The 17,452-nt window shown below is 47.8% G+C and overlaps 1 protein-coding gene across 1 annotated transcript in view; it reads right to left on the bottom strand.

Moving 5' to 3' along the window:
* The window catches only part of NPLOC4 (NPL4 homolog, ubiquitin recognition factor), an 847,851-nt gene that overhangs the window by 111,747 nt on the left and 718,652 nt on the right, over positions 1 to 17,452 (bottom strand). The window lies entirely within an intron of this gene.

The following is a 17,452-nucleotide window of genomic DNA, read 5'->3' as shown; positions in this document are numbered from 1 at the left end:
CTCTGCCTTGCATTTGTAACCCCATGCGCTAATTTGTGCCATTTTTACCCCATTGGGTAACTTACACGCACACTAAACCACTGTGTGATCACTCTGCTTTATTTAACTCTCTTTCAGCCCTCCTCACCCACATAAGTCCACATCTCAGCAGTCAATCCTGGCCTTCATGCACTTTTTTGACCCCTTTGACCTACCAACTGGTCAGGTACCCTGTCCTACTCCAACTTTCCACATCTCTATGCCACCTATCACCCCTCTACACCCAATCACCACCTCAGGACCCCTTCACTGCCTCAATTCATGAGTAGCAGTAATGGTGAAGATTTTAATCACATTAAGTAATGAAGATGATTTCTTTCTTTTTTTTAACATCTTTTTATTAATTTTTATTAGCATAAGTCCATCATCACATTAAACCATACGGAGACAAAGCTATATAATGGGCGGTTCCCCTCCGTCCTCCCAACCCAAAAAAAATCTACAATCACTTTTCCTTGATCAATATTCAATACCTGAAATACGTAATTTATGGGGGCAGTAAGATTCCCTATATTCATACTGTAGAAAGGACAACACCATCTCCCAGTCCCTTGTGAACTTTGCCTAGTCTCCTTGCAGTGCATACGTTAACCATTCCACAGACACAAAGTTCCATACCTTTACAAGCCAGTCTTGTTCATGTGGCAAGTCTGGATTTCCCCTTTCGCACAATGACCAGGAGTGCCGCTAAACTCAAAATGGCATATTTTTTCCGCCTGTGCTCTGCCCCTGTTCGAATGACGAGCTCCACTGCATAAAAGACTTTCTTTGGGGCCTCTGGTAATTTGCTTTGTAAATATCGATTGAAGATGCATATTAATAGCCCTTCAGAACCTGCACAGTTTCGGGCAGCTCCACAAGACATGCAAGCAGTCCCTGATACATACACCCCCCCCCCCACACATTCGCCAACAACTCTGGGAGGTCAAACAAAACATTCGAAATAGGCGTTCTGGCGTAAAGTGCCATTGTGTCATTATTGTATACCAAAATTCCCTGATTTGTATAGGGCAGGTTAGTTTGGGGATTTCTTCCCAGAGATGTTTCTATTCTTCTTCAGGAATCGGTTTGCCTAATGTTTTTCCCGTCGAGCTTTGTAATTGTGCTCCATATTGGACACTGCGTCCAACAGTAATTTATACAGATTATAAACTGTTTGTTGCCTGGATGCGAGATCAGAAATCTCTCAAACGGTTGAGAGACCTGGTAGCCGCCGCTCTAACAGCTGTGGCCATAAGTCAGTGGTAGAGCTGGAAGCATTTTAGCCTAACCACCTCCTTTAACCCTAATTCTTTCTGACACTGGATAAAAGATTTAATTTCTCTCCCTTGATGCATGTCTCTTTAATGTTGTACAACCTGCAACCTCTAATTGGAGAAAGATCCCCCTCTCCTGCCTGGAGGTAAATTGAGGGTTGTGAAACAGTGGCGTGAACAGGGACGGGAAAGTGGTGGTATGTAACTGTGTAGCTGCCTTGTCCCACGCATCCCCCACTAACTAATAATCGCACATTTGTGCATGTTTAGGGGTCTGTCCGATCTATTTAATTACAGTACTTCGTCCAGTGGAACACCTACAACTGCTCTATCCACCTTTTCCTGGAACCAAACGTCCACCAGTCTTTAATCACCCTAAATTGTGATGCCAGATAGTACTCATGGAAATTCAGGAGGCCTAATCCCACCTTTATATGTAGGGGTCAGTAATACTCTTAACACCGGGCAAGGAGGACTATTGTTCCAAATGAAATTCGAGAGTAATTTGATGAGTGCAGTGAAAAAAGGATGAGGGGACTGGAACCGGGAGTCCTTGCAAGTAATCAAGGATTTTTTGTAAAATCGTCATTTTAATTGCATTTATCCGCCCTATCCATGAGACTAACGGTGGGCCCGTTTATGCATTAGCTGTTTAATTTGCGTCATCAACAGGATGTAATTTGCCCCATAGAGCCCCTCCATCTTTTGCATCACTGTGACCCCCAAGCGTTTTATGCCCCCCTTGTGTCCACTTCAACTGAATCGCCTTCTTGGCCCTGCTTAATCCCTCCCCTTCAAATGATAAATTCAAGATTTCGGATTAAGAAACATTTATTTTTAAGCCTGTATGTGCCTCAAATATTGCAATATTGTTAAGAACCGCCTGTAACGAAACTTCTGCGTTCGTTAGTGTCAGGAGCATATCATCTGCATAAGCCATTACTGTGTGCTACCCCCCGCAAAGTGAATTCAGTGAATGTTTTGCACCATGTGAAGTTGCACTTTATTAAATAACTTTCAGCCCATCTTCGCCCATTCATCACGCAAATGAGTGTTGAGACCATTGCAAGGGCCATAGTGGCTGCCAAAATTGATTATTGCTGCAGTCTGCGGTACGGCTTCACAACCATTTGCAGGTGATACAAAATAGTGCGGTTAGAGTGGTTACTGGTCTTGCAAGGAGAGACCATGTTTCGGAGGCCAGATGGAGTCTGTACTGGCTTCCAGAAGAATCGAGAATATGGTATCGCCTTCTGCTTATAACACACAAATGCTGCATGGGTAAAATGGCCTCCTACCTACAAGTCTTCTCAAAGATAAAACTAGAATGAGACTTCTTAGATCCAATAATGCGGTTCAGTTAGCCATCCCGAGATGCAACACCAGTAAAGCTATGAAGGGAGTGTTCCAGAATGCGGCCCCAAGAGCATGGAATGCTATACCGCTTGACCTCAAGAGTACTGAAGTCCACCAAGACATTCAGGAAAACATTTAAAACACTGCTATTTGCTTAATCTTGCTACGTTGGCTTCTCATTCCAAGCTCTCACCCCATGGTCTTCGTTTTGTTGGTTAGTTTCTGTTGATTCATGTGAGCCCTTAAGCCTACGGGTACATGGTTGCGCAGTATAAATCCAATAAAGTAAAGAAAAGGTTCCAAGTAAATGGTGTATAAGAGAGGGGAAAGAGGACATCCTTGTTTTGTGCCACTACGTAGTGGGGTCGCCTGAGACACTTGACCATTAATTAGAAGACAGTCATTGGGTTATAGTAATTTCCCCCTATTTTATTCAAAAATGTGCATCCCAATCCAATTGCCTCCATGGCATTAAATAGGAAAGACCATTCCACACCATTGAAAGCTTTTATTGGCATCCAATGAGAGTAGAATGGCCGGGTCCCCTTTGAGCGAGATCTTTTCAATGAGGTGGCAGGCTCTTCGAATGTTATCGTGGGTTTGCCTTTGTTGGATAAAGCGCGCTTGATTGGGGTGGATTAGTTCTATGTCCTCTATTCTGTTTTCCATGATTTTTGTATACATTTTTGCATCTACATTTAAAAGGGCTATAGGCCGATATGATCTGCATCGCGCCGAGTCTTCAGCAGGCTTGGCAAAGAGATCATTTTGATTCCACTATAGTTTGGGTGATCTGGCCACTCTTGCCAAAGGAATTGTACAGGCACATCAGTTTAGGTGCCAGCGTGTTTTGGAATGTCTTATAAAATACAGCCGGGTATCTATCAGGGCCCGGTGACCTTATAAGCAGGAGAGTTTTAATAACCTGCAGTACTTCCTCTATGGTAATGTCCCTTGCCTCCCCCTCGAACAGGTTAATTTTTGGAAGAAGTAGTGATTAGATATATTGGTTTTCCTTAGACTGGTCTGGTTGATTTGAAAATGCTACAAACTGTACTATAATGTTGGGTGTGGTGTCATCTTTGTCCCCTGGGGACCCACTTTTCCTTGAATTGTCTGCATGGCAGTCCTATATTTGAGCTGTCTGGCCAAAAGCCAATCTGATTTATTAGCTTTGACATAATATTTCTGTTTCATATGTAATAAGGCCTTTTCCGCCTTCCACGTCTGAAGGAGATCCAACATCCCCCCTAGTCCACCTATAAGCTTTGCATAGTTTTAAAGGGATGGTCTAGTAAAAAATTTTATTTAAAAAATAGATAGGCCACATAAAGAAAAAATACTAGCATCCTCCGTTTTAAAACTTCCTATGTAAAATTTTGAGCTATGCAAGCTCAAAATTCGAAAAAACAAGCACAGGGGCGCAGCCATTTTGTGAAATGGAGGCCCTCCTCTGCTGGCTTTTGCGGCACTAATGAAGGAAAAGCCAGAGAGCCCCAAATGGTAAAGCAGATTCAGGCAGACACAACGCGGTTGTGTTGGAAAACGCTGCAGTTTTTCTTTCCGAGTTTCTCAGGCTCCTCCGAGCCGGAGGAGCCTGAGAAACTTGGAAAGAAAAACCGCAGCGTTTTCCAACACAATAACGTTGTATTTATGTTTGCGGTCGCTTCAAAAGCTCCTCCAGCCCGGAAAACTTAGAAATAAAACTGCAGCTAGTGCTTATTTTTTGTAAAAAAAATAAATAGCACTTACCGAGATTCAGCTGCAGCTTTCCTGCTCTGGTCTCCGGTCCGCGTCCTCCGAGTCCCAGCACTAATGAAGGGAAAGCCACCCAGCGGTAGACTTTGTTTACTACAGCTGGCTGGCTTTTCCTTCATTAGTGCCGCAAAAGCAAAAGCCAGCAGAGGAGGGTCTCCATTTCACAAAATGGCTGCGCCCCTGTGCTTGCTTTTTCGAATTTTGAGCTTGAATAGCTCAAAATTTTACATCGGAAGTTTTAAAACGGAGGATGCTAGTATTTTTTTTTTATGTGGCCTATTTTTTAAATAAACATTTTTACTAGACCATCCCTTTAAGCCTGAGTTAGCACTCATCTACATCATAATATTCTCCCAAAGGCCCTCATTTATTTTCGTCGTATTGCCTTCAAAGCTATTAAGTCACCTCTACTAAACGTTGCCTTCAATGCATCCCATAGAGCGCTTTCGGATATTTCCGGGGAGGAGTTGTTTTCATACTATTCCCCAATTTTATTCATGATCTCATCTCACATGAGTCTGCAAGTAATTTGTTAGGAAACCCCCAGGTCCAGAGTCTAATCAGATTTTTCTGTAGGTCTAATGTCAATGTAATGGGAGCATGGTCCGAGAGAGCTATCGGATGGTCCTCTATATATAATATTTTACCTAAAAGTTTAGCTGAGGTCCAAACAGTCTATACGGGAAAATTAGCTGTGCACGTCTGAATAAAAAGTATAGCCGGATTCCGTTCCCCGAAGTGATATCCATGATATGATATGATATGATATGGTATTTGTAACGCGCCTATACACAAGTGTTTCAAGGCGCGAAAATACATCTTTAGGGCCACCTGTTCCATTTTCTTTTTAAGATTTTGCAATGGGTGGGAGGGGGGACGTGGGGAGCTTAGCCGAATGAACAAGTTACTTATCTAATACTTACTATACTTATCGTTCTTTCGATGGGATGTTCCTCCGACATATTCCACCTCTTTGACAGTAATGACCACAGCTGTGCTGCTTCGGAAAACTTTTTTGGTGTAGGTGTCCTGCGTCGATGACGTCGATCCGCTGTCCCTAGAGGGCCTCCATCGATGGTAGACGTCACCGGATGTTATATCTAGGACGCACAACGCCCGTAGCCTCAGTTGTAATTTTTTATTCCCCAGAATGTGTGGCACCAATCCCTTGCCAGTATGACTACAGAAAGCCTTGCGGAAACGTAGCTGCAATTGTATAAGAAATTCTGTAAAGGGGCAGGCAGGGAGGAATACGTCGGAGGTACATCCCATCGAAAGAACGTTATCAGGTAAGATAAGTAACTTGTTCTTCGAAGGGATTGTGTCCTCTGACGTTTTCCACATCTTTGGCAGACTCCCAAAGCAGTACCAATTTATGAAGGTGGGAAAATAATTTACAATTGCATCAATTTAGAATGCCCAATCAAATTGCAGAATAGAGAACTGCCTTACCAAAGGCCAAATCCTGCCCATGGATAGAGTCCAAGGAATAATGTTTCACAAAAGTATGGACAGAGGCCCATGTGACTGCTTCGCAAACATTGCGAATCGGAACACCCCCCTGTAGGGCAGTGGAGGCAGCCATACCCCAAGTAGAATGAGCCCGTAAACCTACTGGAGGGTCCATTCCCGCCAAACGGTAACACTCAGAGATCGTCAAAATGATCCATCTGGATAAGGTCTGTTTGGAAACAGCCTGACCTAAACGCCTTTCAGCATAACCAATAAAGAACTGATTGTCCACTCTGACCCGGGACATCCGTGAGAGATAGAAACTCAAAGCTCTCATAGGATCCAACCTATGGACCCTCTCCTCTTCCTTACCAGGATGTGGAGGAGGATAGAACGCCGGAAGAATTACCTTCTGGCTCAGATGGAATTCTGACACAACCTTCGGAAGAAAAGAAGGCCGCACCCTAAGCACAACCCTGTTCTTATGGAATAAAGTGAAGGGTGGTTTGGCGGAAAGTGCCTGCAACTCACTCACTCTGCGTGCGGAAGTAACCGCAACTAAAAATACAGTTTTAAAAGACAACAGTCGCAATGGACAAGAATGTAAGGGCTCAAATGGAGCTCCCATTAGGAACTTTAAAATCAAGTTCAAATCCCATCCCGGCACCTGGAAAGATGACGGCGGAAACACATTAGTTAGCCCTTTTAGAAACTGAGAGATTAAAGGGATCTTAAAATAAGAACATTCCTCAGATGAGCGCTTAAATATAGAAAGCGCTGCCAGGTAACCCTTAATGGTACCCACTTGCAGGCCCTTGTGGGCTAAAGAAAGCAAAAAAGACAAAACCAAAGGAATGGAACATTGGAAAGGATCCACATTCTGTAGCCTGCACCAGTCGCAGAACTTTCTCCAACGGTACAGAGTTTTTGTTGCTGGGCTCCTGGCCAGAAGCAACACCTCCATCACATCTTCGGGGAGGTCACAATACTTATAACCTCAACCTTTCAGATACCAAGCGTGAAGGCTGAGGGAATTGACCTCTGGATGGAGAACCCAACTCCCCTCCCGTGAGAGCAGATCGTCTTGTTAGGGAAGACGGCGTGAAGGGCAGATGGACATGTCGAGAAGGTCCGGATACCACGCTCTCCTGGCCCATGCCGGAGCAATGAGGATCATCCGGGAACTGGACCTCTGTAACCTCCGCAACACCTGCGGAATGACAGGGACTGGCGTAAACGCTTTCCCCATTGGGAGGACCACTCCACTACGAACGCGTCCCCTAAGGCTCCTCTTGGAGGAAATTCCCGCATGCAGAATCTTTTGCACTTCCGGTTGACACTGGTGGCGAAGAGATCCACTTGCGGGGTTCCCCAAAGGGCGAAGATCGCCAACAATACTTCCTGAGCTAACTCCCACTCGTGAGGGCCCATGCTCTGCCTGCTCAGAGCGTCCGCCACCACGTTTTCTTCTCCGGCCAGATGAACTGCTGAGATTGAAATTTCCTGCTGAATGGCCCAGAATCAGAGCTGCATAGCCTCCCTGCACAACGGGAGTGACCCTGCCCCCCCCCTTTTTTGCTGAGGTAGTGCATGGCCACTCTATTGTCTGTCATAATCAGGACATTCTTCCCACGCACAGATGGTGAAAATCCTTCAGGGCTAGCCTGACAGCCCGCAGCTCTAACAGATTGATGTGGAGTCTGGACTCCGACAGAGACCAACGGCTGCTGGCCATCAACTCGTTGGCATGAGCTCCCCAACCAGTGAGGGATGAGTCAGTCACAATCGTCACCTCCGGCCACGGTTGCCAAAATGGAGCACTCTTCATCAGATTGTCTTTGACGGCCCACCACAGAAGATCCTGTGTGACCGAGGGGCGGAATCTGAACGGGATCAGACATCCTGCCGGAGAACTGTGACCACTGCATCTTGGGAACCCACTGCAGAGATCTCATCCGCAGCCTGGCCTCTGGCACCAGAAAAATGCAGAATGCCATGAGGCCAAGCAAACTCAAGAACTCGAACGCCGGGAGAATCCGGGCATGTTGAAACTTGTCCACCATCTGCAGAATGTGATGAGCCCTCACCTGGGGAGGCAAACACAGCCCCAGGGATGTGGCGAGCACTGCTCCAATGTACTGGAGCCGCTGGGTAGGTGTCAAATGGGACTTCTTTAAATTGAGGGAGAAGCCCAGCTTGTGAAGGGAGTGGCAGGTGACGGACAGATGATCCAGTGCTTGCTCGGGAGAACGCGCCCTGATCAACGAATCGTCCAGGTAGGGGTAGATGTGAATCCCCCCTTTCCTGAGATACGCTGCCAGCACCACCATCAGCTTGGTGAAGACCCTCGGGGCGGAGGTCAATACGAACGGCAGGACCCGAAACTGAAAATGTGAGTCCCCAACCGCGAACCTCAGGTACTTCCTGTGCTTTGGATGAATCGGCACATGAAAGTAAGTATCCTTGAGGTCTAGTGACACCAACCAATCTCGCAGTTGAAGGGCCTAGAGGACTTGACAAAGTTACCATCTTGAACTTGTCCTTCCTGAGGAGCTTGTTCAGCCCACGCAAGTCCATGAGGGGTCTCAATCCCCCGTCTTTTTATGGGATCAAAAAATAAGGGGAATACCATCCCTTGTTCCTCTCCACTACAGGCACACACATCTATGGCGCCTTTCTTCAGCAGGAATAGGATTTCCTGTGCAAGGAGCGGATCCGGACGCTTCAAAGAGCTTCCCCGGTGGATTGTTGTGAGGCCTCTGCCGAAAGGGGAGACAGTAGCCATGGGTTATGATCTCCAGAACCTACACATCTGAAGTAATGGCACGCCATTCTCAAAGATGCTGTGCCAGTCTAGTCCCAATCGGCGAACCATTGGACATGGCCTCATGACTTGAGCGGACACGGCTGCGGCCGTGCCTGAGGGAAAATAGGCAACTGCCCGAGCGGCTTTGGCACCTCGAGGACCTTGCTTTCCACTTCTGGTACTCCTACGGTGGCCCCTTTGACTTGTAGCTCCTCTTGATCTACCAAAGGAAGTGTAGTACCGAAAGGAACCTCCCCTCCATTGCTGTCCCCTAGGACAAAAAGGCAGAGGTTGACGGACTGCACCGCTCAAAGACTTTGCTGCAGCTTTGGAGGTCTGCAACCTCAAGGCTCTTGTCAGCCTTGCTGCCAAAAAGATGGACACCATCAAAGGGAATCTTGAGAAGCCGGGATTGCACATCAGGAGCAAACCCCGACTCCCACGCAAACCTGAGTATCACGGTGCTCGCCGCCATGGACCGGCTGACAGTCTGCCATGTCCAGAGCCGACTGAACAGATTCACACATTGCATCCTTGCCGTCTTGCTCGAGGGCTAGAAAACCACCCCGTTCTTCCCCTTCGGGAATATGCTCAGCCACCAAAGAAGCACAATTCCACAGAGTGTGAGTGAATCTTGCCAAGGCACAAACTGAGTTGGCTGCCTTTAAAGCCATATCCCCAGAAGAAAATACCTTCTTCGCGCAACTATCAAAGTGCTTGTCGTCCGTATCAGGAGGGATGGTAGGGTATGCAGCCTGCTTCGCTGGGGCCGTAGCCGCCTGTACCACCAAACTCTCCGGAGTAGGGTGCGTTGACAAGTAGCATGGGTCACCACTGGCTGGGCGTTTTTTTTTGGAAGTGACTTATTCACTGCCGGGAGACTCTCGGAGCAGTCCAAGCCGCTGCCACCTTTCTTTGCAACGCCATATGAAATGGCAACACCGGGTCAGTGGGTGAACCTTGGTCCAGGATGTCTGTCAGATCATCCTGAAGAAAATCAACAGATGGAGCAGACCACCCAAAGTACTCAGTCACCCCAGACATGAGACGCCTATACAAGGATTCGGCATGCGTACCAGGCTCAGGCCTGCCAAACTCAACCTCCGGAGAGGTGTCAAGACCACTGGCGTCATGTAAAGATTGACAGAGGTCTTCCATTTGACTATGACCAGACAACGGCACAACCCTCTCCTCATCAGACCCTTCCTCCACCTCTGAAATATACTCCAAGGGTTGGAACAAATCCACCCTGGGAGAAGGAACAGAGTAGGGCTCAATAACAGGCCTCACAGATTTACTGAGAGCCTTTCTCGGAGCTTCCACAGCCCTCCGGGGCACCTGCGGTAAATTCTCCTCAAAAGGCATCGAGGGCGCCGATGGAATCGGTGTCGACCGAGGCGCCGATGACTTCGACAACTGCTTCAAAGCCGGAGCCTCGAGAGAGTCCCTCAACGGACACGGCACCAACGGCATTGATGCCTTCTTAGAAGGCCTCACAGGCTCAGACAGTCCCGACGGCGTCGAGGACCGGAACATGGACTTGGCACGGCTATGGCGATCAACCTTGTCCGATCGGGACCTCGACGGCTCTCGAATGCGCCGACCGCCTGAGCCCGAAGGCGTGCAAGCGGTGACTCTAGCTCGTTCCTTGCAGACTTCTCTCGAAGGCGTGGACGGAACGGTGGCCTGCGATTCGAAAATCGCCATCATCCGCCTGGCGGAATGCGTCCCATTCGGCCGACTACAAATACTTGGTGGGACAAGGCACCCGTCGACTGGCGGAGTCCTCCGACAAGGACGGGGAAGGCGACCGGTGACGTCACTTGCATGAATGCCTAGAAGAGGCAGAGGAATGGTGGGACCCACTCCGATACCGAGACCGCCTGGACTTACGCCGAAACGGAGAGTCACCCCTCGAGTCGTCGGTCGAAAGACCAGCAGGTTTCGACTTACGGGTTTTAGAAACCGTACCTACTGACAATTTCTTCCGCTCCTACAAGGCCTTCGATGTCAGGGACTGGCAGTCATCGCAGTCGTCTGTGGCATGGCTTTCGCCAAGGCACCAGAGGCAGACGTTGTGCGGGTCCGTGATGGACATATTGGAACCGCAGTCCTGATACTTTTATAAGCCCGACTTCAGGGTAGAAGAAGAAGACATCATTATTCAAGTAGAAGAACCAAGGCATGCCGAGATTCCGAGGTGAACACGTTTGCAGAAAAAACGGAACTGAGGCTACGGGCGTCGTGCGCCCTAGAAATAACATCCAGTGACGTTGACCATCGACGGAGGCCCTCGAGGGATAGTATCGACGTCATCGAAGCAGGACACCTATGCTGAAAAAGTTTTTGAAGCAGCACAGCTGTGGTCATTACTGTCCAAGATGTGGAATACGTCAGAGGACACAATCCCTTCGAAAATGTCTTATTGCTTCTATCCCTCTACGATCTGGCCAACACTGAACTCCACTAATTCCGATATAACTGTACGGAGGAAAGCATCCTGTCCGGAATTTGGGGCATACAAAGTAGTCACTGTTAAGGTCCCATCTCCTATTCATATTATTAGGAACAGATGGCTCCATCTTTGTTTTTACACAAGCTTAAGACCTGAACTGCAACACCCTTCCTGAAGGCAATCAGAATCCCTGACACCTTTCCCTGGGGCAGTTGCTTGGACCACTACAGGATACTGCCTAATCTTCAGCTTATTTCTATTGTTTTGTTTAATATACATCTCCTGTAGTGCCACCATGGCAGGTTGGTGGTGTGCCAACAGCCTTTCAAGTTTCTTTCTTTTAACTGGGGTATTCAGTCCATGTATATTAAGTGTAAGTACTGTGAAGGTGGCTGACTGAACTAATTTGGTATTTGACCGTCTGGCTTGCTCGTGGCCTCTCTGTGAGCTTGTTACCCTGATCTGAACCGTATCCCCATCCCTCTTCCCTTTTCTACACCTCCCCAGACCCTCCCCTCACCATAGTTCCCCAACTGCCTTTATCCCCCCAAACCCTCGGATCCCTTTTCCACCACCCCCCTACCAACCTGGTGCGAGCCAAAGTAACTACCTGGTCCGTGAGCCGAAAGCCTGCAGCTTCAACTTGCAAAAACTGCCAGGGACAACTTGTGAGGCATCCTAAAGCCCTGATCGTGATTCTAAGTGTTCCTCCCAGGAGCATGCCCCCCTCCTCCGGTCTCTGCTGCTGTCTTGCAGTGTCCCAAAAATTCTCCCATTCCTCAGAAGCGTTTGCCGTCAGCTGGGCCCATTGTTCCTGACATACTTAATATGACTTTGAGGGGTCGCACCCGAGGAGGATTCCCCCTTCTTTTTTGTTTTGGTCATGACCATTACCACGGTTTAGTCCTGTGGTGGCCTGGGTTTTGCTAACCTCCCTGGGTGGGTTTCCTCTTCCTCAATTTGGAGCAGCTGCATCCCTTCTTCCCTTGTCGTAATTCTGTGTTGTCGGCCTTCCCATTGAAAGAGAAGACCAAAGGGGAAGGTCCATTTATACCCGATCTGTTTAGATTGTAGGTGTTTCACCACGATTCCCATCCCTCTTTTCTGCAAGGTGACCTGAGCTAGGTTCTGATAAAACTGAATTTCCGCCCCATTGTATCCAATAGGTTCTGCCAGCCGGGCCACCCGCAAGATGACTTCTTTTTGTGGGTAGAGCGCCAGTGCGACCAGTGTGTCTCTTGGCCGTACCCGGGGAGCCGGCCGCCTAGGACCCGTTCTATGTACCCTGTCAATCAGGACATCCAAGTCTCTGCTGTCACCTAATAAGTATGTGAATATATGCAGCACTGTATCAAATCTGCGTCCTCTACCGCTTCTGGCAGGTTCCTGATATGGATGTTTGATCTGCAAAAATCCATTTTCTATATCTTCGCACTGAATGTCTACATTATGCGCAATCCTATCGAGATCTTCCAGGGCTTTGTCATTTTGCGATTATCCTACACAATTTCTTGTAGAGCTCTGTCTGTTACATCTGATCGCTCTTCCAGTGCTTCAACATCTTTCTTCAGGTCATTCAGTGTTTGCTTCACCTTTGCTGTGAATGACGCTAATTGCGCCTGGAATGCGTTGGTGAGTCTGACCCCCTGAAAATATGCTTTTATGCCCGCCTTGGATGCAGCCATTTCGCTGGTGGTACCGCTTCCCCCTAATTGCTGTAAGTATGAGGATCCACGTGCCGGGTCAGGCGTAGTTTGGGGGTGAATGTACTTCGCCCAGTAGCGTTGGATAGAGGCGTCTCGTGCCGACACCGACAGACCGCTTGCCTGTCGTGCCCTTGCCCTCTGGCATCGAGCCCCAGCCAAGTCACTGAGTGGGCCTCTCTACTCTCCAGGTCTGTGGGGCTGATAAGCAGGCTCTCATTTGTCTGCAGATGCCTGCACTCCCCCAAAATCCAGCCTGCGCCCCCTCACGGATGCAAGGCTATTTTCTGCCTAAACAGCCTTTCATGTGACCAACACTTCCACCAACACTTCCGTGCAGAAGGACCGGGGGAGGGGGAGAAAAGCTCTGAAAGCCTCCTTATATATTGCCTGGGGAGACAGTGCATCGTTGATGGATGCAAAAATGCACATATTTCAGCAATTCAAGTACTGGGACACCAACCTAAATACTGATAACCATATGTGCTGCCCAATCTACAGGGCTGCCCGCTTCCCCCTGCGACTCCACTGCACCTAGCGCAGCGGGCAAAGCACATCTATAGTCTAGTCCCTCTGTTCTCCAGGCCTCGTGGGCATGGAGGTGCAGGGGGGGAAGGGGAAAGGGCTTTGCCCTGGCCCCGACCTGTGAAAGCGTTCCGAATGCGGGTGCCAACGCAAGACAGCTGGCCCCAGGCTAACTGGCCCAGGGGCTGGAGGGCGGTGATACGCTGAGTCCTGCTGCAAATCCTGCTTCTTCTTACTCATCCCCCCCCTCCCAAACTCTGAGCCACTGTTCCTCTGGTTCGCAACCTCCTCTGTGCCGTTCTGTGTGTGTGGGGGGGGGGCGGAAGGGGGCGAGACACGCCCAACTCTCCACTGGTCCTCTGCTCTGCCACAGTTGCATGTAGGGCTTTGAAGGAGAGTGAAGAGCAATTACCAACCATTAGGTTCAGCTCTGACATTTCAGGCATTGAGATTTGAGAACTGTATAATTGAGCACCAATACATTGTATTTGTGTTTTTAATACATCTTAAAAGATTTTATGATGAAGTCTACAATAAAAGTATTTATGTTTGAATTTATATGCATCAGAGGTTAGATCAATTCTTTCAGGACCCCTTCCCCTTCACCCTGTGGCCACTCTCATCTGGGCTGAAAGTTTAAGTTAACTGTTCCTGATAACACCATACCACCACCACTGTTCTAGTGGGAGCACTAAAACAGACCCACCATCTGGGAATAGCTCCTCTCTCACACAGTCTTTTGTCTAACCCTGCCAATTATCCAGCATCCTCTTGGCGCTAGGTAGATCACATATCGCTTCTACATCCATGCTTGTTACCCCAGAGGCCTCCTTCACTTGATGCTAACCCGTTACTCACCAAGTAGGACCATAAAGGTAAAACCTCTAATGTGATCTCCAAACAGATATTACATGCATGATCTCATTTCTGAAACAAATTCTGTTGCTGTCCTCCTAGGAAGCTGGTTTGCGGACAACATAGAATCATTCAGGGACAAGTCCATTCAGGCTGGCTAAAAAATCTCACTTGTCAACTGCAACCATAGGGCTACATAGAGAGCCTTGCTGTTGGAGCCAATCCCACCTTCATGGCCCGTTGCTGAAAAGCAATACTCCAAAAAATAAAATGCCTCCCCATTACAATTTCTCTTTCTCCAGAATCCCAGGCCACACTTCAACCTACTCATATTCTTTGAGCGATGCAATCCCTGTCATCTGCTTCTCCCACCTCCCTTCCAATTGACTGCATGGGGGACCATAACATTTAGTTTCACAGCATGAAAAGTGCTCCTGTTGCCAACTTTGAAGCTTACCACTTACAGCAACAGTTCTGAGAAAACATCCACTAAGCAGGTCACACCCTGGTCCCCATTTATTGTTGGCTCAGACTCTGCTCCTAGCCCCCCTTCTTTGCCAGGAGCCCAGGGCCATGGGTTGCCACGCTGTCATCTGCGTCACTAGCATCCCAAAGATGGGAAGGTATTAAGGTTATACTTACCTCGCAAAGAACCTGGAGTATCATCTCTCGGCTATTCCATACCTCTGAACTTCCATAATTGTATTGATTAATCCTTTCCCCATGTCTTAGTTTTTCAGGATTTACTTATTTAGGTCAACCATATTGCCAGAAAGGATTTTGAAAAGCTATCTTCACTTCTAACCCAAGCAGAGTGTGTGGGGGAAGTAAACACAAAGAAGAGGGCAGAGTGAACGACCCATGCATGTGGGTGCGGAGAGTACTTGGGTCAGGGAACATTTTTGGAAGGGAAGGGTAGAAAGGGGCCTTGAAAGTTAAGAGGGGTAGGTGGATGTGAACAGACGAGAAAAGCTGGAATTTGGAAAGAGAAGTGAAAGATGCCAGGCGCTGGAGAGCAGGTGAGAAGCATGGTAGGAGATGGACCTCAGAAAAGGTGGTCAGAGTCTTGAGGGTTATTAGGCCTGGTAGGGGGTGGGTCCGTGAAGGTAAGGGTGGTGGAAAAGGTAGGGGGGTAGGGAAAGTCAAATTAATGAGGTGGAGTAGATGTTAGACAAGACATGGGCAATCCTGGGCAAGTTTGGTGTGGGTTTGAGAAGGAAGGGATGGACTTAGATGGCAGAAATTAAGTCCAAAAAGGAGGTTGGGTTGGGTGGGGGCATGAGGTCAAGGAGGGAGTGTGGTAAATTTTCAAGAAAGGCTTGAGAGGTGAGAGGAATGTGCGGGAAGGAGAAGCATGGGGCCAAATCGTGACTGATGGCTAGGTTTGAGTGTGTTAAATGTGAAAGTTGGAGGGGCAGTAGGCTGGATTTAGTGGCAGGTTGGGCATCTGAACAGGAATGTCATTAGGTGGCAAAGCTGGGGTGAGGGTAAACGGTTCTGAAACTGGGCAGGGGGAGTGGAAGCATGGGCATCGGAAGGAGAGGTTAGACAGGTCTCATGAGGTGCATAGTGAGAGGTCAAGGCTAGGGTTTATTGGCAGGATTGAACTGGGTGACCATGTCCCAAACACTGCTCAGCACCCCTTGCTGGGACCACCTTTTACTCTACCCTTGGACCTCGGCCCCAGATGTATCATAACTGTACATGGACAAAAGTGGACCGATCTAGGCAAATGGAGAGAAATGTGTTGTTCCCTGCCAGTGAGACCAGGTGTACGATGGGGAAAATGGCAACCCTGTAGGCATCACCCAGACAGTACATCTTAAATGGAGAATTGAGAAGACTTAGCCCCCCCCCCCCTTTGTCTAACTGGTAAGCCCACTCCATCATAACCGCACTATCCACATTATATCCATATCATAGCATGAATGGATAGTCTCCTGCCAATTAGACAATATCGAATATGGTAAGCTATTCGAAACTTCAAGCAGCTGTGCATTTGTGTGCATACAGTCCTGGTCCTCAATTGCAACCCATTGAAACCTATATCAATCAACCATTGAAGCCACACAGACGTTGCTACTCTGCAGCCCCACATCAGGGTAAAAGCAATATACTCAGTCCTAACATCCAACTACAGCAAATGGTATTGTGGACTATACACCACAGACCAACAGTGCACAAGGTTGTGGGTTTAGGTCCATTTGCATGGGTCTCGGCTAGGTGCAGTTAAGTTGAAAGAACCACCTTCCACACATTCTGTACCACACCCCCATAGCCATTCTGGAGATTCATGTAGCCTCACACCTGAGTGGAAAACAATGTGCCCAAACACACAGCAGAGATTAGTAAACGACAGTCAAAACAGCCCTGCAATCTTTTGCATTGTAATCAATATCGATATTGCTTGTGACTGCATATCATTCACGGTACACATTCACTGCATGTTGCATTGTGCCCTATAGTCCCACAAGAAATGTTGTTCAGCTGTCACAGTCTCTATCATATGCATGTACACTGCATGTAAAGTATAGCAGGTCCCTCAACTGTAGACATCTGCCCTAAGGGTTCATACACTGGTCATTCCCACTATTTTCCTCTTTTAGCACTATGCCATATAGATTTACATCAGTGTTCTATGAACAAATTCTGTCCAGCTGTCACAGTATATCATCATCTTCAATACAGTCTTTGTCTCTTCACTCTTCAGCTTCGAAAAACTCCACACTGGACATTTCTGCTTTCTGTACAGTGCCTAAGCTACAATTCCTGGTCTATGCACTGCCATTGCTCCACTCTCTCGTCTTCTCAGACAACGATCTGCCAAAGGGCCATGCTTTCTACAGTACTTCGACGCCATAACATATGGCAGGAGGTACAATACAAACATAAGATAATAGAACATAATTGCAATATTACTATGCTGCCAGAGACCAGTAACTGCTAAACCTTGATAGATATGTTAGTCAATGATATGCATTCATTCCAATATACATGAATCTGCAATGTACTGTGTGCAATGCTATTTGTAATGCATTAACCAGACCACAGACTGCTGGAGACCCATTGAGTACTGGAAAAATACCACGGGACATAACAAGGAGGGTTAAGTTGGAACTGAGCCTAAATATTGCTCTGAGAAATGAGGCTCTGAAATACTATGTTAAAGGGAATGGAGATCTGTCGCCAGGTTAACCACCAAGAATGTGGCAAATTGGCTAGCTGAGATCAGCATAAAACAAATTAA

Source organism: Ambystoma mexicanum, chromosome 3q, assembly GCF_040938575.1.
Source record: "Ambystoma mexicanum isolate Mex_15411 chromosome 3q, UKY_AmexF1_1, whole genome shotgun sequence".
Classification (NCBI taxonomy): domain Eukaryota; kingdom Metazoa; phylum Chordata; class Amphibia; order Caudata; family Ambystomatidae; genus Ambystoma; species Ambystoma mexicanum.
This window is presented reverse-complemented; position numbering and strand designations above follow the sequence as displayed.